At 36.6% G+C, this 24,086-nt stretch overlaps 1 long non-coding RNA gene across 1 annotated transcript; it reads right to left on the bottom strand.

Annotated features, from left to right (window-relative positions):
• Window positions 1–3,115: 3,115 nt before the first annotated feature.
• LOC116526219 lies at window positions 3,116–23,635 on the bottom strand. The gene is made up of 3 exons (XR_004258031.1): window positions 23,501–23,635; window positions 17,670–17,681; window positions 3,116–3,126 (listed from the first exon to the last, which is right to left on the bottom strand). It is a non-coding gene; the product is annotated as an uncharacterized LOC116526219 (long non-coding RNA).
• Between the last annotated feature and the right edge of the window lie 451 nt (window positions 23,636–24,086).

The raw sequence follows: 24,086 nt of genomic DNA, 5'->3' as shown, positions 1-24,086 counted from the left end.
AAACCAAATACTGCATGTTCTCACTCATAAATGGGATTAAGCATTGGGTGCACATGGACACAAAGATGGAAACAACCAACACTAGAGATTACAAAAGGGGTGAAGGAGGAAGGAAGGTGTGGCCTGAAAAAACTACCTGTTAGGTACTATGGTCACTTCCTGAGTAACTGGATCAATTGTACCCCAATCGTCAGCATCACACAATATACCAATGTAACAAACCTGCAAATGTACCTCCTGAATCTAAAATCAAAGTCAAAATTAAAAAAGAAACCACTCCATGCTTAGATTTAGGTATTTTTGCAAAGATTTCATATCGTATTATATATGACTGATAAAATTTATTCTCATTGATTTTAATACATACTTACTGTATATTTGAAAAATGTAGATATTATTAAGGAAAAAATTATACTTCTGTTTAACCAGAAATTACCTTTATTACTGTTTTGTGACTCTCATCCCTTCGTTTTGTTAACTTCATCTCATTACATCTCTGCCTCTTTCCCCTTCTCCATGTACATTTATGTTTATAGCATTGAGATCACACTGAATTAAGATGGTGGTTTTAAGTAAATATAATTTTAATAATGTCATATCTATTCATTACGTGAATGTACTAAAATTTACCTAGATGCTCTTATTGTTGGACATTCAGAATGTTTTATGTTTAATCATGAGGTTTTACATCATTGCTACATGTTCTATGTTGAAAGCCTAAGGATCTCTCTATGGTGACTTGTAAGATTGAACTTTTTTAGGGGTCTTGATGCGTGCTGCCAAATTTTACTGTAAATCTTGCACATTAATTTCTACTTTCATCAATAAATTCAGATATCACACGTTTCCAGAAATTCTATCAAGGCAGAATAATTTCTTTTTTTTCTCTTTGTAATACAGTTAGGAAAAAAGAGCACTCATGATTTATTTTTTCAATTTTTTTGATTATTAGTGAAATGAGTATTTCCTTATATAGTCAACATTTATTTTTATCATATATTAAGTAATATCAAATATTTTCATTAACATAACAAATTTTGATTATCGATTTATAGATGCTTGATTTGCGTATTGTGACATTTGCCTATTTGTTACTGCACTACTTTAAAAACTTTCTTAACAGTGCAACTGGTAATCCTGTCACTGTATGTTTGTGTATATATAAATATATTATATATATATAATGCATATATACACATATATAATATATACATATTATATATAATATATACATACTATATGTATATATACATATATGTATAATGTGTATATGTATACATTATATATATATATATATATAAAATGTGTGTGTGTGTGTGTGTTTCTGTTTCCTTCAGATTATTGTTTGTACTTAAATTTCAAGATTATTTTAATGGATAGAAATGAGAAATTTTTGGTAGTAAATTATATATTCTTTTTTGAAGATTTTTGGCCTACCTCAAGTTTTGAAAATCTTTCCTCACTGCAAGATTATGTGCATCTACTTTTGTTTAATTTGTACTTTTATGTTTTAATTTTGACATTTCAATTTTTAATACATATGGACTTAAATGTTCGTAACTGCTTTTCCTATGTGAGTAACAAATTGTCCTGAAATCTTTATATGGATCATTTCTACTGAGTTACATTGTCACTTTTACCAAATATAGTAACTAGAGCTTTGTAGATACTCTAAACCTTAGAACATCTCTTGAATCTAAACCATTTTATTGGTGTCTGTGTCTATAGTCCTAAACCCTATAGAGGAAAGTTCTAGAAAATCACAGCCTTCTAGTGACTTTGCTTCTCATCTACCTGATGACAACCAAGCTGAACACATCACTGTTCCTGCTACAAGAATGCAAAACCACTCTGTGACCCTTATTCTGAACATGATCTTTCCTTTTTCCACATTCCCTTGGCAGCCTTGGTACCAGTAGCCTTGTATCTATTTTCAACTTCTCATTCAAGCCAAATGATTACCTATATTTTCAGGAGTTCTGGTATTTCCTCATCTACCAAATATTTTAACCCACACACAGATTTGAACGGATAACCAATATGTTGTTCTAAGAACACCACTCATTATAGCATAAGCTTCCAAAATTACTTCATTTGCAGTGATTTTGCTCCTGCAGTTATTCTCTTTGGTCTGCTGTTACCTTTCTCTCCCTCTCTCCTAGTTTGTTCCCATAATACCAGTAGCATAACCAATAGTTTCATATTTATAAAAATAACAAGCAACCAACAAAATAACCTGTTCAACTCATATTTTATTGCAGCTATTACTACATATTGGTACTCCATTTTTCTCAAAAAACAACAAAAATAAATCTAAAAGTATGGTTTATATTCACTGTTTATAAGTCATCACTTAAGGTCCCTCCTTAGCTAACTCTAACTGGGACTCTGTCCCGCAACTTTCCTGAACTGCTGTAGTCAAGGCATATCAGGTTGTCATGGTTCTCTTTTTGTTTTACTTGACTTCTGAGCAATGTTAATTATCATTGACAATTCTTCTTTAAGACACTTTCTTTTATTTTTTACTTTTTAAACTTTTTAATTTTTATGGATGCATAGTAGGTGAATATATTTGGGGTATTTGAGATATTTTGATACAAGCTTAGCATGTGTAGTAATCAGGGTAAATGGGGTATCCATCAACTCAAGCATTCATCATTTCTTTGTGTTATGAAGATTCCAGTTGTCCTCCCTCAATTATTCTAAAACTGTACAACAAATTATTGCTGACTACAGTCACCCTGTTGTGCTATCAAATACTGGATGTTACTCATTGTATCTAACTATATTTTCATACTCATTAACCTTTTCCATTTCCTTCCCTCTTCCCACTACCCTCCTGAGCCTCTGGTAACCATCATTCTACTCTCTATCTCCATGAGTTTAGTTGTTTTAATTTTTAGCTCCTACAAATGAGTGAGAACATGCAAAGTTTGTCTTTCTGTGTGTGGCTTATTTCACTTAAAAATGTTCTCCAGTTCGATCCATGTTGCCAGTGACAGAATCTCTCTCTCTCTCTGTCTCTCTTTTGGCTGAATAGTACTCCATTGTGTTTATACAGATTTAGGGCTATAAGTACAGTTTTGTTACATAAATATTGTGTACAGGTATTGATCGACTTACAACCTATGCAACTTACGACCATTCGACTTTACGACCACAATCGCTAGCCATGACTGCTCCGCGTCTGGCAGTGCAAACGTTGCCCAGCTGGGTGTACGACAGTACGGACCAGCTTCCGGCAGCACTATCATCTCCGCGTGCGTATAGCCTACTCAACTTATGACCAAATTGTGTTACGACTGGCCTGTTGGAACCAATCGTGGTCGTAAGTCGAGTAGTGAAGTCTGAGCTTTTGGTGTAGCCATCTCCCAAATAGTGTATGTTGTATCCACTAAATTATTTCTTATCCCTCACCCACCTCCCACCCTGCTACCTCCAGTCTTTTACTTCACATTCTATATACCTGTGTATATTTCTTCTTGATTTCCTCCTACTGTAAATATATAAATTCTCCAGGCTCTCCGTGGCCTCTTTTCTTTTACTACTCTGATTATGATTATATAGTTTTAAACATGCATCCAGCTATCCTTCTCTGTATCATGGTTCTGAAATATTTATATCCTGCCATAAATTCTTTGCAGAAGTCTGAACACATTTATTCAGTAATTGCCCTCCTTGGTTCTCCCTGGGGCTGATTAATAGTTATCTTAAATTATATATGTTCTGTTTTTATTTTTATTTTTTATTGTATTTTAAATTCTTGGGTACATGTGCAGATCTTGCAGGATTGTTGCATAGGTACACACATGCCATGGTGGTTTGCTGCCTCCATCCCCCTGTCACCTACATCAGGCATTTCTCCCAATGTTATCCCTCCTCAACCTCCCCACCCCCCATCGTCCTTCCCCTAGCCCCTCAACCCCAAACAGACCCCAGTATGTGATGTTCCCCTCCCTGTGCCCATGTGTTCTCATTGTTCAACACCCACCTGTGAGTGAGAACATGTGGTATTTGGTTTTCTGTTCTTGTGTCAGCTTGCTGAGAATGATGGTTTCCAGATTTATCCACGTCCCTACAAAGGACATGAACTCATCCTTTTTCATGGCTGAATAATATTCCATGGTGTATATGTGCCACATTTTCTTTGTCCAGTCTATCATTGATGGGCATTTGGGTTGGTTCCTGGTCTTTGCTATTGTACACAGAATATTCTCGTCTCTTCCTAACCAAGTTCTCTCATTTCCTAATCTGCACGCTCTCAATAGTGAAACTACCCTCTACTTAGTTGCACAAACTGATTCCTTTCTTCTTCTTACCACTTATGAACAGTTAGCTCACTAGAATTCTTCTTGATCTTACTGACCCATTCTCTTTTTAAATGTAAATTAGATCTTGTTATTACCCTTGTAAAACCTTGCATCTGATACTTAAAATCTAGGCAAATCTCAATTGTGGAATATTTTACAAATAAAACAAATTTCTCTAGGAGTAAAGAAGCAAATAAATGGGATAGAATAACTCACTGAACTTGCAAAAACTGTTCACATAGTAATATAGCTTAATTTTACTTTTTTGTATCTATCTGTTACTTTTCTATCATCTTGCTTTAGTCATATTTTTGTTGCTTTTTTCAGGATATTGATATCAATCCTTAAGTACATTGTGACTAAAAAATATTCTTTGAAACAATTGCTAATCATATATTAAGGTTCTTTCCTCTTAGTAATCAGGAAACAAACTTGATTTATTACAATGTCTGTTTCTGAATTTATTAGTTATAGGTAATGGACAGTCACACAAACCAGCTTCATAATTTTCTTATTAGAAAATTATACGAATATGGGAGTAGCTCAGAAAACAGGCTGTTTTTGCACCTTTGTGACAAAGGTAGTTAGGCCTAGACATTAGATCGTACCAAAACCAAATAATTTTTCTTGCTTTCTTACTATGCCCTAGGTGTTTCTCTCTCTCTTTCCCTCTCCTCTCCCCTCCCTCTTTCCCTTATCCCTCCCTTCGCCCTCCCTCGCACACCTCTTGTTTGTGTTCTGAAGATATGTGTATTTGTACCTCTGTTTTGTAGTGCACAGTTGCTTTTTTATTCCATCTCTGTAGGACTGACTTTTCTTGCCTCCCATGCAAAAGGCAGAAATCATTGTACAGACAATTTTGACAGCAGTTTCAAGTTATAAAGACCAAACAGACAGTAGCTAGTGTCTTTCAGTTCTGATTTCAATCTGAAGCAGAGGAGAATCTGTTTGGCCCTGCATGCATCAGCTGTCCAACTCTTGAGTAATCAACCATGGCAAACAAAGTGGGATAACTGGCCTGTTGCCCACTTAGTGAGAGCGGGTTCTCTGAGATAGAGTTCGTGGCTGGCTAAGAGATAATAGGCACCTCTAATTTCTCCTAAACAAAAGGCAACTGAAATAAAAGTACCTTGTATTTATCTAAAAATAAATGATAATCAAAGAAACCAAGACATTCAAGAACATGAGAAAATAAACCAATTCAAATAAAAACAATCACAACAGTAACAATTCCTAATTTCCATTGAGGAAAATTTAGTAATGTCTATCAAAATGTAAAAATGCCATCCTTTGATAAATATTTAATTTGCAGGAAATATATCCTAGATATATTTTTATTGGACAAGTGCCTATTTTGCATATATTAATTAAAATATTGATGCAAGATCAATAGGTGGAAAACAACCTAAATGTTATCAGTAAGCATCTGGTTAACTTGCAGTACAACAATAAAATTGTTTATTAAATAATCAGGAAAAATGATGAGGTTAGAAGTATATGAATTGATGTTAAAATGTCTTCAAAGTATGTATTAAGAGAAAAAGAGGAAGCCATATTATAATATAAATATTAGGGCTCCATTTCTGTAGGAAAAAATTCAGTCATGCAAAGTAAGTTCCTTGAAAGAGCAAGACAGTAGTGACATAATGATAAAATAGTCCCCATCACATTAATGCTTTCAAAAAACGGACATCAGATCTTTACTTTCCTTCACTTGGGTGAAAATATTTCATGGATCTAAGAGCTTCTTCTGTCATTTTCTGGTTGTCAAAAATATAGTACAAAATAATGTTAATACTTAAAACTTAATTTTGATATAAAAACATAAAGCTTATGCCCACAGTGCACAATTGGGCATGGCCAGTGTTTCTCTATTCATTTTCTTTCCAGGAAGACACCTACAACCAGCTTCTTGATTTTCAACTCATTTCTTTTCCTTCTGAACCCCAGCTTCACAATGTCCATGTTAGTCAAGTTCTCTAGGAACTTTTCTTGGACTCTCTTTACTTGTGCAGGTAAATAAAGGGTACAGTGGTGATGGTGGTAATGTGGCTTTTGTACTCCTGTAGTTCTCTGGGCAGGAATATTGCAGCTCTTCTACTCCAGCCACCTATAGCTTGGTGAGCAGGAGCATTATAGCTCCTTCTTTCTCACAGTTCAGTGAGTTCCAGGTTCTTGTCCTGCATGCAAGAGGAATAAGGTACATGGAAACCAGAGTGGGTAAGGCAAAGTAGGATTTATTGAGTAAAAGAAAGGCTCTCAACAGTGAGAGGGGACCTGAAAGTGGGGAGAATTAGCCATCTGTGAGGCTGAGTTCAGGGTTTTTATGGGCCTACAATGGGGAAGTGTGTGCTGATTGGTTTGTAGGTGGGCTTGGAAAAGGCACTATTCAATTGGTTAAAAGGCATTATTCAGAAAGAACCAATTGAGAGAGAGTGGGTAAGACAGGAGTGGAAGCTCTCACTCTGTTCCATGGATTCTATCTGGAACTCGTGGAAAACTGGAAGCTTCATTTTCAGACTTTAGACCATACTTAGCTTGAAGGTTGAGTTTTACCAAGGACCCGCTCCTGTCTACCTAGGAATTTGTGTGTCTCTTGTCACTATCAGTGGGGAAGTATGGGGAGATATTTCTAATGCCTCTATTTAAATTAATTATTTCTATCGTACTGCCTTTTGACTTCTCCCTAAAACTCATGATATGTCTATTGATTTTTTACCAAGATCATAATATATGGCCTGCTATATTGTTGTCAGTCTTTAATGCCTGTCTTATATAATAGTTTTAAAATATTATAATAGTAAACATACAGCACACAAGCATATAGATTTACATGTTTTTGTATAGAAGAGATATTTCTGGGAGGATGATAAGGAAACTAGAATTACTGATTATATCAGAAAGGTATGTGAAACTGGAGTATTCTTATATATTATTTTGGTCCTTAAAAAATGTGTCAAGTGGCCGGGCGCGGTGGCTCAAGCCTGTAATCCCAGCACTTTGGGAGGCCGAGGCGGGTGGATCACGAGGTCAAGAGATCGAGACCATCCTGGTCAACATGGTGAAACCCCGTCTCTACTAAAACTACAAAAAATTAGCTGGGCATGGTGGCGCGTGCCTGTAATCCCAGATACTCAGGAGGCTGAGGCAGGAGAATTGCCTGAACCCAGGAGGCGGAGCTTGCGGTGAGCCGAGATCGCGCCATTGCACTCCAGCCTGGGTAACAAGAGCGAAACTCCGTCTCAAAAAAAAAAAAAAAAAAAAAAAAAAAATGTGTCAAGCATGATGTTGCACACCTATAATTTCAGCTCCTCAGGAGCCGGAGGTGGATCACTTGAATCCAGGAGTTCAAGACCAGCCTGTGCAACATAGGAAGATCCCATTTCAAGAAAATAAAGTATTAATATTCACATACCCTTCTCAATTACAAATTAAATGAACTTGTACTAAATTATATTTCAGTGTACCAACACTACAGTTGACTTAGTTTTCATACTCATCAGTATAACCAGCTTGGAATTTTTAAAAAGTACTTTTAAAAGTGCAATATAAATCTATAGATTAATCGCCAAAACCTAAGTGATCCTTTACACACACACACAAACACATACACACTCATGCACACACATACATGCAAGGAATTCTGTTTGAGTTATTTTACTTAGTAACAGCCACAAATAGATGTCTGATTGTTCTAGCTAGCTGGGACTTCCAGTACTATGATGAATAACAGAGGTGAAAGCGGGCATCCTTGTCATGCTCCAGATCTGAGAAAAGGCTTTTCATTTTTCCCGCTTTGTGTGCACTAGCTATGGGTCAGTCATACATGGTTTTTTTTATTATGGTGAGGTATGTTCCTTCTATACCCAGCTTTCTGAGGGTTTTTATCATGAAGTGATATTGAAGGTAATCAAATGCTGTTTCAGCATCAATTAATATGGTCATATGATTTTGTCGTTTATTCTGTAGATATGCTGTATCACATTGATTTGCAAATGCTGAACCATCCTTGCATCCAAGGGATACATTCCACTTGGTAATCAGTGATCTTTTTAATGTATTGTCAAACTTGGTTTGCTAGTATTTTGTTGGGAATTTTTACATCATTATTCATCAGAGATATTTGCCTGTATTTTTCTTTTTTAAATGTGTCTTTGTCTTGTTTTGGCACCAGGGTACTACTGGCATCACAGAATGAGTTTGGAAGTATTCCCTCTTGTATTTCTCAGAACAGGCTGAGTAGGATTGTTATTAGTTCTTCCTTAAGTGTTTGGTAAAATTGAGCAGTGAAGCCATAGGGTTTGGGCTTTTCTTTGCTGGAAGACTGTTAATTACAAAGGCTTGGATCTTGTTACTTGTTACTGGTATGTGCAGTTCTTGGATTTCATCGTGGTTCAAACTTGGTAGGTTGTATGTGTCTAGGAATTAATCCATTTATGCTAGATTTTCCAATATATTGGCATATGATTGTTCATAGTAACCAATAATGATCCTTCTCATTTCTGTCATATCAGTTTTAATGTCTGCTTTTTCATTTCTGGTGTTTTTTTTTTTTTTTTTTTTTTTTTGGTCTGCTATTAAGAGACTCTGATGTATTCTTAAGCATCTTGGTTGCATTTTTCAACTCTAGAATTTATGCTTGGTTCTATTTAATTATTTAAATCTCTGTTAATTTTATCTGATAGAATTCTGAGTTCATTTTCTGTGTTATCTTGAATTTCTTTGAATTTTCTCAATACAGCTATTTCAGATTCTCTCTCTGAAAGGTCACTTATCACTGTTTCTCCAGGATTGGTCCCTGGTGCTTTATTTAGCTTATTTACTGAGTCATGTTTTCCTAGATGGGGTTGATGCTTGTAGATGTTTGTTAGGGCATTGAAGAGTTAGGTATTTATTGTAGTCTTTATAGTCTGGGCTTCTTTGTGTCTGTCCTTGTTGAGAAGGATTTTCAGTTATTTGAATGGACTTGTGCTGCAAGCTCAACAACACTGGATTTGCAGACTCTTAGAGGTACTGATTTGGTGGGAAGAAATCTATAGGTTATCTGGAATAAACTCTTTCTTTTATCTTACTCTGTCTCAGACAAATGGAGTGTTTCTCTCTATGCTGAGCCACCTGGAACTAGGAGAGTGCTCTAGTATACTGCGGCTGGGCTGATATCCAATATGCAAGACAAAGGTCTCTTCACTCTTCACTCTAGTCTCCTTACACAGAAGGAAGGGGTTATGTTTATTGCAGTGGGAATCACTGCCTGGGGTTGGGGGAAGGATGGTGCAATCACTCTCTTAGCCATGCCAGCTGGTGTCTCCCGAGGTCACATGCCACTCTAGTCTTCTGGCTCTAAGTGCAGCCTAGCACTAGGGTTGCAATTCTAGTGTCTGAGATTGCCTTTCAAGTGTATCTAGGACCCCAGAGCACTTTGGACCATGGCGGCAAGGCCTACTGAGAAACTCAAATACTGACTGCTGGGATAGCTGATTCTCTTCTGACTGTGGCTGGTCCAAATGTTCCCTCCATACAGTCACTGGCTGTGCCTAGCATGGCTTTATTCTCCTCTGTGATAGGGCAGCACTGAGTTCAGTGTAAAGTCCCCAAGTTCCTGTGCTTTCTGATATGGTTTGGCTGTGTCTCCACCCAAATCTCATCTTGAATTCCTGTGTGTTGTGGGAGGGCCTACTGGGAGGCAGTTGAATCACAGAGTCAAGTCTTTCCTGTGCTGTTTTCATGATAGTGAATAAGTCTCATGAGATCTGACGGTTTTAAAAAGAGGAAATCCCTGGGTAAGTGTTCTCTGTCTGCTGCCGTCCATGTAAGACATGACTCTTTCTTGCCTTCTGCCATGATTGTGAGACTTCACCAGCCATATGGAACTGTAAATCCAATTAAACCTCTTTGTTTTGTGTGGGCGACGGAAGATTTGCCGGGGAGTCTTGGCCAGCAAGAGGGTCCCAACCTGAAAGAGAGGGTTCATGGAAATAAAGAGAGACAGAAAAGTTGGGGTCTGGAGGACTGAAAAGGCAATGCCTAAACAGCGAAATTATTTTTGTCCAGGGTCTCAATATATACCTTAAGATCAAAGGTGTTTATACAATCAACAATAAGACGAATGGAAATTTACAAAATATAAGATCACAAAAACAATCTTAAGCATGACATTCAAGGATCATAAAAGTGGGCAGGTGGTATGCTTTATCTGTTTTTACCAAAACACACTTTTGTAAATAACAATACCTAAGAGTCACAAGCTAAGCCATAAAGTCATTATCTAGGATTCAAGGCAGTCATGCGGATAAGGTAAAACTTCTTGAAAAACAAAGTCGTAAAGGTCATGCAGAGGCCTAGTGGAGACATAATGTCTGACAAAACCACACAACCCTTGCCCAAGCGTCATTGCAGTCAGAAGTAGAAACTTTTGCAACATCAGTCATTTCTTAGTTCCTTCTTTCCCATAGCTCAACTGCCTCCAGCAGGAAACTGTGTTTGGGCTCAAGCTCACCGTCTGGTGAGGCCCACACATTAGGTGGGGCCTCTCATGGGAGTGTTCCCCACAGTTTTGTAAAGTACTCAGCCTCAGGTATCTCTTTACCAGCAACATGGAAATGGACTAATACACTTGGTCTTCCCAAAGTTCACAAACTCTCTGTGTGGCCGTGCTGCTTCTGGGGAATTGGGATGGGGTGGTATCAGTGATTCCAAGACAATTTTCTCCTACCCTCTTCAATATCTCTTTCAGTGATATGAAGTTAAAACCAGTACTGTGATGCTTTCCTGATTTTTGGTTCTTGTGATGGTGTTTTATGTGTGCATATAGTTGTTAAAATTTGGTGTCCCAACAAGGGAAATGAAAGTGTAGGCTTCTATTCTGCCATCTTGCTCCACCCCCTCAGCATTCCTATTTCTTGATCTTTCTTTCTCTGTTTTTTTTTTTTTTAATTGGACTAATTACAAAAGCTTGTTTTCATGTGTTACTCATGTACTTTAAAAAATGTTCCAGAGTTTTAGTGTCCATAATCATACTGTGAGTCAACCTTGGGGTCAGCTACGAAAATTGAAAAGTCTTTGAGGTGGAATGCATAGATAGATTTTAGGCTTCTGAGGAGTTTGCCTAAGGGCTCCCTAGGGGAGGTGGAGATTGAAGAAGAGGCTAAGAAAATGAGATTCCTGGCCCCCCGCTCCATTTCAGCCAGAATGCCCAGTTTTTATGTTTATTAAAGTGCCACATGAGATGTTACTTTAAAATAAACCATGGAGGTGGAGCTGCTGTTAGAAACAATACTTTGAAATTCACTAACCAAGAATAAGGGTGGTGTTGGCCTCCACTTTGCTTTTATCTGACCACTCCTGCGGGTCTGGTTTATTTCTTGGCTTTCATCTGAAGGTGGAATTCAAGGCAGTGAATGCACTCCAAGGAAAACATGTAGGATGGTGAAGGGACTGAAAACTAGAGAGATTGGTTAAGAAAGCCAGGCTTGGAGAGAGTACAAGAGAACTGACTTAATTATTTGAAGAGCTCTCAGGCGAGTGGATTGGTTATTCAGAGTGCTTGGGTTAGGACTAAAATGCTGGGTAAACAGAGATTTCAGAGTTGTCCAAAGATAAAATGGGTTGCCTTGGGAATTAGTAGGATCCCCATAACTTGAGATGTATAAACAGAAACTCTTTGTCTATGATGTTTGTGGCAGGATTTTCAACAACAGATGAGGGCTTGAGTAGAGAACCTCCAAGGACCTCTAAACACAAATATTGCTTAGCTCCTATGATTCAAAATCTGTAGTGGGCACTGGAAATAGATAAGATGATTGAGAGAGACAATTTTTCCACTCTCAAATGAAAAAGCAAATAAGATAAACAAGTAAACTTTTAAATTTTAAATATTGCTTTGAGGACAAGAGAATGTGGTGATGTGATAAAGAGTAACTGAAAATGGGACAGTTTCAGATAGGAATTCAAGAAAGCATCCTCCGAAGAGATATCTTATCTGAGGCCTGGGGATGAGAAGGAGTCATTTATGCAAAAATATTCTGAGCAGAGAGAACAGAACGTAGTAATAGCACTAGAAAGCTGTTGCAGAATTTAAAACAGGAGAATTCTGTGATCTGATTTAGGGTTTACAATGATTATTTTTTAAAAAACAAATGACACACCAAAACCAACTGAGATTGGGTATGCCAGATTAGTTCAACATTTGAAAGCCAGTTAGTGTAATAAACTGCATCAAGAGGCTAAAATGGGGAAATTATATGATCATATCAATTGATGCAGAAAAGGCAATTACAAAATTCAACAACCATTCTCAATAAAAACTGTAAGCACACTAGGAATATAGGGAGTGTCTTCATCTTTATAAAGAATATCTACAAAATAATCCTACAGTGAACATCATACTTGCTGTTGAGAAACTGAATATTTGGTCATATCTAAATATGAACCAAGTAAATCCTATCTTACTACTCTATTTAATAGCATACTGGAAGTCCTAACAAGTTCAATAAGACAAGAAAGGGAAGTAAATACAAGGTATAGAGATTTCAAAGGACTAGATCTGTCTTTGCTTGCAAATGACATGATTGTCTTTGTGGAAGATTCCAAAGTACAAAACAAAAAGCAAAACCCCTCCTGAAACAAATCTGTGAGTATAGTGAGGTCACAGGATACAAAGTTCTTATATGAAAGGCAATTATTTTATTTTATACCAGCAATAAACAGTGGTAATTTAAAATACAAAATTTATAATAACCATTCATCATTGCATATAAAAATGAAGTACTTGGGTACAAATCTAATAATGTATATATAGAATCTATATATAGAAAACCATAAAACTCTAAAGAAAATGAAGGAAATATAAATAATTGGAGAGATGTTTTGTCTTCATAGGTTGGAAAACTCAATATTGTAGTATAAATTATTTCCAGCTTGATTTATAGATGCAACATGTCCTCAATCAAAATTCTGTAAGTTATTTCATAGATATTGAAAAAAGTAATCTAAGTTTATATGGAAAGATAAAACATCTAAAATATCCATACTGTATTGTAAAAAAGCAATAATTTGGAAAACTCAACCCAATCTCAAGATTTGCTATACAGCTAGAATAATAAAGACTGAATGGGATTGGAAAAATAATAGACACATTGACAAATGGAATAGAATAGTGAGCCTAAAAATAGACTACAACTACAGTTAATAGTCTTCAACAAGGAAGCAAAGGCAACTAAATGTAGAAAGAATCGTTTTTTCAACAAACGATACTAAAACCATTTGATATCCATATAAAAATGTATCTAGGCACAAATTTAATTCATTGCACATAAATTAACTCAAAATGGATCATTAAGTATACAACTCTAAGTTCTAATAGTTATAGAAGAAGCTGTAGGTGACAAGGTTTGGCAATGAGTTTTTTATTTTTATTTTCAGTTAATTAATTAATTATTTGTTTTAGAGACAGGGTCTGTCTCTGTTGCCCAGGCTGGAGTGCAGTGTCACAATTATAGCTCATTGTATCCTCTAATTCCTGGGTTCAAGTAATCCTCTTGCCTCAGCCTCCCTGGTATTTAGGACTAGAGGTGTACCACAATGCTTGGATTGGCAATGGCTTTTTAAATACAAAACCAAAAGCATGATCCATAAAAGACAAAATTGAAAAGTGCAAATTATGAAAATGTTGACCATTGTGACATACCTTGCTAAAATATCTTTACATTTTATATATGTATTAAGATATTTTCTAATATCTTTCTTTAGATAAATATCTAAAAATATCCTTCAATTTTCAATCAGGAAAGTGGCAGTGGCACTTGTGTACATTTTTATATTAGCTCAGGCTGCCATAACAAAACACCATAGTCTGGGTGGTTTAAGAACAGAAAATAATTTTCTCACAGTCTGGAGGCTGGGAAGTGCATAATCAAGGTGCTAGCTAATTTGGGCTCTGAAGAAGGCTCTCTTCTTGGCTTATAGATGCCTGCCTTCTTTATGTGTTCTCACAGGGTAGAGAGATGTGATAATTTATCTCCTTATAAGGGCACTAATGCTGTCAAATTAGGGCTCCTCCCTGATGACTTCATTTAAACATAATTACTTCTTAAAAACCATATCTCCAAGTACAGTATAGTCATGTTAAAGGTTAGAGCTTTAAATATGAATTTTGGTGGTCACGATTCAGCCCATAGCAATTTCCATCTGATCTTTTATAATAATACTTACTTATTTGCATTTTTTAGACAACAAGCTTTGAGCTTTGCAAAAAAGCACACTATAACCACACACTTAGAAATGTTGGCTGTCGCTCAAAGGACATTAGCATTCTGATTCAGCATAGGAGTGCGGGTGTCTTTGGGAACATATTTGTTGTGAGCCATATTTTTTTGTACATTGTGTTACATATTCTTGGGGATAATTTTCCTTCATGAAATCCAAACCAGTTTGTAATAGGAACTTACTAGATTGATAGTCAAAGCAGTTTGAACCAACAGAAGGAACAAAGGAAAATTACACTCTAAATTCAGAAACAGTTTCTAACACATATTTTCACCACAGCTATCCTTCTTTCCTGAGAATTTTATATCATGGTGTTAAATTTATTTAGATTCTCACAGTTAAATAAGAGTCATGTGCTTTTTTTTTTTTAACAGCCTAAAATATTGGCTGCTCTAACACACAAAATAATATGGGATATTTAGGAAACTACATAATTCAGGGTCACACATATATGTTCTAATGACTTTGATTAGCACTTCCTATTACTTTAGAAATATATAATTAATAGACTTCTAGCTAAATGGCAGTTTTAATGCAAGGACATGGCTTTCTACTTTTCAAAATTTAAATAATTATGTAGGCATCAATATATCCAAGTTAATTCTGGAACCTCTTATATTTCAATCTTACTGCAATATTGAATTCAGAAATACTATATACAACCTAGAAGTAAAATATATACTTTCATCTCCCCAAATCCATGTAAGGAAAACTTATAGCCTACAGCATGTATTTATTGAATCCTTTTGCATTCTCTCTGCAAGTGTCCTGCAGCCTTAAACTCTTTCAAATTATCTCACTCTCTAATTCTTACTCTGAATTCTCTACCAAGCACTCACCCTTATTTAGCTCCCTTGTCTGTTCAGTCTGTCTTTTGCAATTCTCATTCTCTTAGGTATCTGTTATCCACACTCCTCCTGTTGCATGCATTCATCTTTCTCATATATTTAATATCATGTGAGCATTGGAGAGGAGCTGGGATCCCTCTGACAGCAGTGATGCATGGAGGACCTGGGTAAGTGGGATGAATGGCTCTGAGTCCCTGCATTTGGGTAAAGGAGGCTGCATACTACTGGGCAACTTGGCATGGGTAGTCTTTTTTTTCACTACCGGAAGTGTCTGAGTTCATCGGTTTATTTACTACTCACCACAGTATTAAACACGCTCTCCACCACTGTATGATTTTTTCAGTATTCAGGAAACACTACAACCTGTTTGACAGCTAAGCATTCACCAAACATTAATGTTTTTTTGAGTGGTCTATTAAATCACCAGGTAAGATGCACATAAATTTTAATTAAGAATTTTTTAAATTAAGAATATTTTTACCATAATAGCCTACATTAAATAAAAGTTCTTTGTTCCTTCCCAACTTGACAACTTGCTGAAATCTTCAGGTTCCAACCAACATCACACCTTAAAAGTATAAATAGTTCTTGAAAATATCTAGGTCACCTGATAACAACATAAACATAAAGAAAGTACAAAATAGTAAAGAAGCTCTGTGAGACTATTATATAGAGATTCTGCTACTTCTTGTACCTGCTTATTGAATAAGACCCTTGCATTTGCTCTTGCTTGACCCAGACTGTGTTCAGAAACTACTCTCCTGTGATTAGTGTTTTTAAACACGTTTTTGAAATCGATGCAACAAATGCTTCTTGTTTTCAAATCATACACTTTAAATTGAAATTTATTTTAATCAAGGATGATAGCACTAAATATTTTATCCTAGCATTACATATAATAAATTAAAAAACAAATGGCTCATATGGTATTTATTGACACCTGTATAATTAATTGGAGCAGGCTGATAAGTAGATGGTGTTTTTTTTTCCAAAAACCTTCTACTACAAAGTCATGGATTGGCAAAATATTACAATGTTTAGCAATGTTTCAATGTCTTATACAACATAATCTTTAATGTGTTCTCTCAGCTGATGTAATGTGAAAGGAAATAAATCTCAAGACCCCTAAATCACTAAGACAAAGGGAATAGTCAAGCTGGGAACTGTGTTAGACAAACCTGCTTTCCGTTTTATCCCTAAATAAGATGGTTTAGAAGTAAAGATTAAAAAACTACATACATGTCTCACAATTTTCCCACAGAGAAATTCATTGTGGGCAAGGTTTTCACCCTAAAATACTTTTGTAGAATTTCACTCTGGCAATATAAATTGATAGCTTATCTTCACAAGTACAGGACAAAGGACAGAACTTGAATTCACCCCTCCGCTGACCTGAGACAAATGGATATCTGATGCTTCCACTGGCCTGTTGTTTATGTAAAAATGCAGATTCCCTGAGTCAGACTAAGGTATAAATGACATTTCCTCTACTCTGTTCTCACATGTAAATTGTGTATTTAGTAAAAGGCTAATCAAAGACTCAAAATAATGCAATGATTTGCCTCTTATCTACCTATGACCTGGATGACACCTCCCTAACTTTCCCCCAAACTTTGAGTTGTCCCGGCTCTCCAAACCAAACCAATGTGTATATCTTACATATATTGATTGATATCTTATGTCTCCCTAAAATGTATAACGCTAAGCTGTACCCCAGCCACCTCGAGCACACGTCGTCAGGACCTCTGAGGCTGTGTTACAAGCACATCCTTAACTTTTACAAAATAAACTTTCTAAATTGATTGAAACCTATCTCTGATATTTTTCACTCACAATACTTAACAGCACTTTCAGTTTCTCTGGTACAGGGAAGTAATCTTTGTAAAGAAAAAATAGATAATTTTTCTAGATACTCCGTGATGCTTAGTAAATCATTAAGAAGATTAATAGCAATCAGACAGATACAGTAGAAATTAATGAAATGATGGTAGAAGAATGGAACCAAACTCTAAAATCAATCCTTTTAGACCCTATGATTCTTGATATTATTGGCAGAAGTTAATCATCGTGTAGAAGACAAAATGACAATACTTTTGCCATTATTTTAAAGCTTTCACTGAATATTTATCTGATATAGGTAAGTGATAGATTTCAATCTAATACTCTGAAACCTAAATCCTATATCCCAGAATTTTCCATGTCATTAACTTTAGAAGGTTAACTGCCCTTTAACTCTCTCTGTGAATACAGATTTCTCAGCCTCACTTCTTGTATATTTATCTCTAAGTAGCTGTGGATTTTATATGGCCTCAAAAATCTTTGCCTCTTTTAGGCTTTTTTAAGGGTCCAATTTATCTTAAGAGCGGAAGTATCACTTCACTGTAAAATCATATTTGTATATTGACACATGCACACACACACACACACAAACACATTTATTGAGAAAAGAGTATTTTAAAAGGTATTCCAAAAGGTTAGAATCACAAAAATATGTATCTAAAGTATCAGTGCTGTATAGGACCTGAACCCTTTTTTGTGACCCACTGTTTCTGTAGAAGGAATTCTGCAAAAAATTTCCTTGTTTTATGTTTTTATTACAATGTTAATCTTTCTAATTCTTATAACTTAAAAATACTGGATTGTGCTATAATTACATTCGATTTAAAATAATTTAAATGAATTATTTTTATTGAAACATGATTTCTCAACCTTGGTACTATTAACATTTTGGGCTCCAAGATTCTTATTGTAGGAAGATGTCCTGTGCTTTGTAGGATGTTTTGCAGTATCTCTGGGTTTTATTCTGTAGATCCCAGTAGAATCCCTCAGGGGTGACAACCAAAAATGTTGCCTTGACATTTGTCCCTGGGGGCCAAAGTCACTTCTAGTTGGAAATCACTGCCTTATTTAAAAGAAGGGTGTTAAAAATATTTGATTATTTGTCATAATTAATATGTGATATTAATAATAATAATGTCCACATTTGGGTGGCCTACTCTAGATGTGTCCAAAAAAAAATCATACAGCTTGTCTCCATTTAATAGACAGTTCTCAATTTTAGTGAATTTTTATAGAAATAAATACAAAATCTGAAGCTCAGTCAAATAATCTTCACTTTTGGATTAAAATTTTGAGGGCATTTAAACTTCTCTTTCTTTATGTATGCCTTCTTCCCTCTTTGTTTTGTATATTAAGGTAGGAGGACATGATTTCATTATTGTCTCTGCATAGCTTATTGATGACATCTACTGCTTTGCCCTCAGCACCTCACAGAAATTTCAAGGCAAATTAATTTCCAGATGGTTTCATAGGTATAAAAAACTTTTCTAGATATACAGCCTATTTTAGCATATTATCTTATGTCCTGGAAGGAAAGCCAAGAGTAATTGAATGCCATTAGGCAGAGTATAACTTAGAAAATATGATCTAATTAGTCCTTAAAATTCTCTGTCTTCTAGTTTTACATGTTCTTTCACTTCTATATAATGCATCATCCCTTTATGATGCTCTTCTCTAGTTAATATTGACTGGTGTGAATATTGTATTCTTTCTCATTATATTTTTGTGAAACATTATTCTAGCAACTTTCCAAGCCAATTTGGTTTTATATAAAGAAGAAAGGTGTATCCATATTTAAGAAGCAGGTACATGCAAATATATTTACTAAATCTAAATGTAAAACTCTAAAATTATTGTGTAATCAATATTTTTATTAAAAATTTTTATATTGTGATAAAATACACATAATTGCCATCTTAGCCATTTTAAATGTGTAGTTCAGTAGTGTTATGTTCACACTACTGTGCAACCAATATCCAGAACTTTTTTATTTTGCAAAACTGAAAGTCCATACCTGTAAAACAAAAACTTTTCACTTCCTCCTGCTCTTAACTCCTAGATACCACCATTCTATCTTCTATCTCTATGATTTTGATTACTCTAAATACCTCATATATGTGGAAGCATACTGTATTTGTCTTTCTGTGACTGGGTTATCTTATTTATCATAAAATCATCAATATTCATCTATGTTGTAGCCTGTGTCAGAATTTTCTCCTTTTTAAAGGCTGAATAATATCCCATTTTAATGATATACCACTTTTTTATTCATTTATCTGTCAGTGAATATTTGGGATGCTTTCACCTTTGTATTTATTGTAAATAATCCTGTTATGATCATGGTGTACAAATACTTCTTCAAGGCCTTGCTTTGGATTGTTTTGGCTGTATCCAGATGTTAAATTCCTGAATTGCTGGATCATACAATATTTATTCATTTTAATATGAATTTTTCACATGTACTATTCTCTAGACTGCTTTCTAAAATAATATTACCTGGATGCTTTTCCGTGTAAGCACTTAAATATCCACATTATTCTTTAAATGGTTGCATAATATTCCACCATGTCTGTTTACTGTGGTTTATTTCCCTAATAACTCTTTGAGAGACATTTAGCTGTTTTTAATGCAAAATCAATAGTTCTACACTGAACATTCTCATACATATCTCTTTGCACACATGTGGGAATAAACAAATTTCTAAAAGTATAATAGCTAGATCAAAAGCTATGTATTTTTTTTGTAATAGAAATTAACAAAAGACCCCTTGCCGGGCGCGGTGGCTCACGCCTGTAATCCCAGCACTTTGGGAGGCCGAGGCGGGTGGATCACGAGGTCAAGAGATCGAGACCATCCTGGTCAACATGGTGAAACCCCGTCTCTACTAAAAATACAAAAAATTAGCTGGGCATGGTGGCGCGTGCCTGTAATCCCAGCTACTCAGGAGGCTGAGGCAGGAGAATTGCCTGAACCCAGGAGGCAGAGGTTGCGGTGAGCCGAGATCGCGCCATTGCACTCCAGCCTGGGCAACAAGAGCGAAACTCCGTCTCAAAAAAAAAAAAAAACAAAAGACCCCTTAAAGAAGCACACTGATTTTATGTTCTCACCCAGAGGGTATGAGTGAGGAATTTTAAAACTTGCCTTTCTGTTTCATTTTTGAATTCTGAGGAGGCTTTGAAAACTAATTTGCTATGAAAAATAATTTCTTTAATTTAAAAATGATAATTGCATATATTTATGGGGTACATAGTGATGTTTTGATATGTGTAGTGAATAGTAATCAGACAATAGTAGTTTGCATATTCACCATCTCAAGCATTTATAATTTCTTTGGGAATGTTTAATGTCCTGTTTGAAACTATATATTTGAAAGCTATTTGAAACTGTATAACATATTATTGTTAATTATATTCATCCTACAACTATATAGAACACTAGAACTTATTCCTCCTATTGAGCCAAATTTTGTATCCTTGAACAAATCCCTCCATATATCCCCATTTACCTATATTTTCCAGCCTCTACCCAAAGAAGTCTGCAGATTCAGTGCAATCTCTCTAAAAATAGCAATGACATTCTTCACATACACACAAACATCTTAAAATTTGTATGGAACCACAAAAGACTCCAAAGAGCCCAAACAATCCTGAACAAAAAAGAACAAAGCTGAAGGCATCAATTATATTACCAGACTTCAAAATATACCACAAAGCTATAGAAACTAAAACAGTATGATCCTAGCATAAAAAGCAGACTCATGGACCAATGAGAGAGACTAGAGATGCCAGAAATTAATCTACATATCTGCAACCAACTGATATTTGAGAAGGCACAAAGAATACTAATTGGAGAAAGGAAGTCTCTTCAGCAAATCATGGTGGGAAAACTGGATATCCATATCAGAAGAATGAAGCTAGACCTCCACTTCCCATACTATGCAAAAATCAACTCAAAATGAATCAAATACCTAAATGTAAGATTTGAAACCATAACACTACTATAAGAAAACATAGAAGAAACATTTCTGGACTTTGGTCTGAGAAAATTGTTATGAATAACACCTCAAAAGCACAGGCAATGAAAGCAAAAATAAACAATTGGGACTCTGTCAAACTACAAACCTTCTGCACAGCAAAGAAAACAACACAGTAATAGGGGACCTAAAGAATGAAAGAAAATGAGACTTCTGCTAAGATAGCCAATAGGAACAGCTCCAGAGTGCAGTTCCCAGTGAGAGCGATGCAGAAGATGAGTGATCTCTGCATTTCCAATCGAGATACCAGGTTCATCTCAATGGGACTGGTTGGACAGTGGGTGTAGCCCAAGGAGGGCAAACCGAGGCAGGGTGTGGTGGTGCCATACCCAGGAAGTACAAGAGACTGGAGAACTCCCCCTCCTACCCAAGGGAGGCTATCGGGGCCTTTTCCAGGCACTCCGGCACACCGGCTCAGATGCTACACTTTTCCCACGCTTTACAGCCCAGAGACCAGAAGATTCCTGCTGGTGCCACCAGTGTGGCAGGTTTCCAGCACAAAACCGGGTGGCTGTTTTAGCCAGCGCTGTGGTCTAGCACAAAACTGAGTGGCCCTTTTAGCTGGTGCCTGGAATACCTGGGTGACAGAACCACTCTTTCCCCTGAAAAGAAAAAAAGGGAGCTGAGTCAGGGAGCCAAGTGATCTCGCTCAGCAGGTCCCATCCCCACAAAGACCAGCAAACTGAGTCCCACTGGCTTGAGATTTTCGCAGCCAGCACAGCAGTTTGAGCTTGACCTGGGACGGTCAAGCTCAGAGGGAGAGGGGTGTCTGCTATTATTGAGGCAGTTCTAACCTTGCTTGTGTAAACAAAAGTGCAAGGAAGTTACACAGCAGCTGGGTGTAGCCTACAGCAGCTCAGCAAGGCCTTTGCAGGCAGACTGTGACTAGACTCCCTCCTTGCTGGGCAGGTCATCTCTGAAAAAAGGCAGCAGCCCATCAGGGACTTATAAATCAAGCCCCACCTTCCCAGGTCAGAGCACCTGGGAAAAAGGGTGGTTGTGAGTCCCACTTCAGCAGACTTAAATGTCCCTGCCCAGTAGCTCTGAAGGGAGCAACGGAGCTCCCAGCACAGCATTTGAGCTCTGAAAAGGGACAGACTGCCTCCTCAAGTGGTTCCCTGATCCCTGTATATCCTAAGAGACAACCCATACAGAAGAGCTGTGGCTGGCATCTGGCAGGTACCCTTCTGGTACGAAGCTACCAGAGGAAGGAACAGGCAGCAATCTATGCTTTTCTGCAGCCCCTGTGGGTAATTCCCAGGCAAGCAGGGTCTGAAGTGACCTCCATTAGTCCTGCAGCAGAGGGACCTGTTAGAAGGCAACTTAAAACACAAAAAGAAACAGCTTCAACATCAGCAGAAAGACATCCACTCAGAGACCTCATTCAAAAGTCACCAACTTCAAAGACCAAAGGTAGATAAATCCACAAAGATGGGAAGAAACCAGTGTAAAAAGGCTGAAATCACCAAAAACCAGAATGCCTCTTCTCCTCCAAGGGATCACACAACTCCTCATCAGCAAGGGAACAAAACTGGATGGAGAATGAGTTTGATGAATTGACAGAAGCAGGCTTCAGAAGGTGGATAGTAACAAACTTGTCTGAGATAAAGGAGCATGCTCTAACCCAATGCAAAGAAGCTAAGATCCTTGAAAATAGGTTAGACAACATGCTAACTAGAATAACAAGCTTAGAGAGGAACATAAATGACTTGATGGAGCTGAGAAACACAGCACAAGAACTTCACAAAGCATACACAAGTTTCCATAGCCAAATCAATCAAGCAGAAGAAAGGATATCAGAGATTGAAGATCAACTCAATGAAATAAAATGAGAAGGCAAGGTTAGAGAAAAAAGAGTGAGAAGAAATGAACAAAGCCTCCACAAAATATGGGATTATGTGAAAAGACCTAATCTGCATTTGATAGGCGTACCTGAATGTGATGGGGAGAATGAAACCAAGTTGGAAAACACTCTTCAAGATAGTATCCAGGAGAACTTTCCCATCCTAGAAAAGTAGGCCAACATTCAAATCCAGGAAATACAGAGAACATCACAAAGATATTCCTCAAAAAGAACAACTGCAAGACACATAATCATCAGATTCACCAGGGTTAAAATGAGCAACAAAATTGCTAAAGGCAGCCAGAGAGAAAGGTCAGGTTACCCACAAAGGGAAGCCCATCAGACTCACAACGGATATCTTGACAGAAACTCTATAAGCCAGAGGAGACTGAGGGCCGATATTCAACATCCTTAAAGAAAAGAACTTTCAAGCCAGAATTTCATATCCAGCCAAACTAAGCTTCATAAGTGAGAAATAAAATCCTTTACAGATAAACAATTGTGGAGAGATCTCATCATCACCAGGCCTGCCTTACCAGAGTCCCTGAAGGAAACACTAAATAAGGAAAGAAACGACCACCTAGCAGCCACTGGAAAAATGTACCAAATGGTAAAGACCATTGACATAATGAAGAAACTGCATCAACTGACAGACAAAACAACCAGCTAGTATCAAAATGGCAGGATCAAATTCATACATAACAATATTAACCTTAAATGAAATGGGCTAAATGCCCCAGTCAAAAGACAAGTGGGCAAATTGGATAAAGAGTCAAGACCCATTAGTTTGCTGTATTGAGGAGACCCATCTCACATGCAGACACACGTAGGCTCAAAATAAAGGATTGGAGGAAGATTTTCCAAGCAAATGGAGAGCAAAAAAAAAAAAAAAAAGCAGGAGTTGCAATACTAGTATCTGATAAGATGGACTTTAAACCAACAAAGAAGGG

The sequence above is a fragment of the Sapajus apella genome, unplaced genomic scaffold (assembly GCF_009761245.1).
Source record: "Sapajus apella isolate SASKATOON/1434 unplaced genomic scaffold, GSC_monkey_1.0 scaffold50, whole genome shotgun sequence".
Classification (NCBI taxonomy): domain Eukaryota; kingdom Metazoa; phylum Chordata; class Mammalia; order Primates; family Cebidae; genus Sapajus; species Sapajus apella.
The sequence above is the reverse complement of the archived record's forward strand: the minus strand, read 5'-3'. Positions and strand labels throughout refer to the sequence as shown.